The sequence below is a fragment of the Helianthus annuus genome, chromosome 9 (assembly GCF_002127325.2).
Source record: "Helianthus annuus cultivar XRQ/B chromosome 9, HanXRQr2.0-SUNRISE, whole genome shotgun sequence".
Taxonomy (NCBI): domain Eukaryota; kingdom Viridiplantae; phylum Streptophyta; class Magnoliopsida; order Asterales; family Asteraceae; genus Helianthus; species Helianthus annuus.
Genome location: NC_035441.2, coordinates 30854532 through 30855979, shown reverse-complemented (window position 1 = coordinate 30855979; position 1448 = coordinate 30854532). Strand labels below are relative to the sequence as shown.

The following is a 1448-nucleotide window of genomic DNA, read 5'->3' as shown; positions in this document are numbered from 1 at the left end:
TGCTAGGTAATGCGCCTTGCGGTCTCTCGGAAAAATTTTGAGCTATTTGATTTAATTGTTTTTCTATGTTTTGAATGCTAGCTTGTTGATTTCTAAAATTAGATTCTAATTGTAGAAATCTTTCCGAGTTTTTCTTATCAGCGTCAGAGACGAGGCGAGATATAGTATCTTCGAGCCTTTCTCGTCCACCTTGTTGCTGAGTGAAATTTTGTGACTTATTTCTTGGTTGCTGAAAGTTTGTTCGTTGGGTTTGTTGGTTACTACTATTGCCGGGTTCCCTCCAACCGAGGTTTGGGTGGTTTCGCCATCCTTGGTTGTAAGTTCCCGTTGGGGGACCCGACGGCCTAGGTCTATTATCAATGTAGTTTACCATTTCTTGTTGATCGTCCGTTTCTTTCATGCAACTCCAATTTTCATGTGACCCACCACATCTTTCACAAGCCATAACCGAGACTGTTTTTGTCATTTCTAATTTTTTTATTTTTGAAGAAAGGGCCTCGATTTGGGCTTGTAAAGAAGTGCTTTCGTCGACCTTATGGGCGCCCGGGGCGATAGACTTATTTCCCCGGGGGGTATGCCATTGAAAATTGGTTTGAGCAATTTCCTCAATCTGATTATATATTTCGTGTGGGCGTCGGTTACCTAAAAGTCCCCCGGAGCTAGAATCAAGTGTCTGCCTAGTGTGTGGCAACAATCCATTATAGAAAGTGGATACTTGTTGCCATATTGCGAGGCCGTGATGGGGACACTTGCGTAATAGCTCATTGAACCTTTCCCAAGTTTCATATAAGGATTCCCCGTCCTCTTGTGAATATGTATTAATTTCAGTCATTAACTTAGCAGTTTTAGCAGGAGGGAAGTACTTATATAGAAATTTTTGGGCTAGTTCATCCCAGGTGTTTCCCAAGTTTCATATAAGGATTCCCCGTCCTCTTGTGAATATGTATTAATTTCAGTCATTAACTTAGCAGTTTTAGCAGGAGGGAAGTACTTATATAGAAATTTTTGGGCTAGTTCATCCCAGGTGTTTACCGATCCAGCTGGGAGCGCGTTGAGCCAAGCTTTCGCTCGGTCTTTTAGTGAGAAGGGAAACATACGGAGGCGGATGGCGTCGTTTGATGCTCCATTGATCCGAAAGGTATCACATATTTCCAAGATATTAGTTATATGTAGATGGGGATCCTCGTCCGCAAGCCCGTGGAAGGTTGCGGAGTTTTGGAGCATTTGTATCAAATGCAGCTGAAGTTCGAAGTTATTGGCTTCGACATTCGGAGCATTGATAGCGGCGCCTAGATTACCCATGGTGGGTCGTAGATAATCCATAAGGGAACGTTGGTCCGCCATTGGAGGTGGATCACCCGAAACCTTCTCTTGGTTTTTGGCTTTTAACCTTTTTCTGAGAAAGCGTTCGGGTTCTTCTAGTGGTTCTTTTATGTCTTTATTGGAAC

At 43.0% G+C, this 1448-nt stretch overlaps 1 non-coding gene across 1 annotated transcript; it reads left to right on the top strand.

The window, feature by feature from the left end:
• The first annotated feature begins 731 nt into the window (after positions 1-731).
• On the top strand, positions 732-838 carry LOC118482471. Its single transcript, XR_004868506.1, has one exon. It is a non-coding gene; the product is annotated as a small nucleolar RNA R71 (small nucleolar RNA).
• Positions 839-1448: the final 610 nt, after the last annotated feature.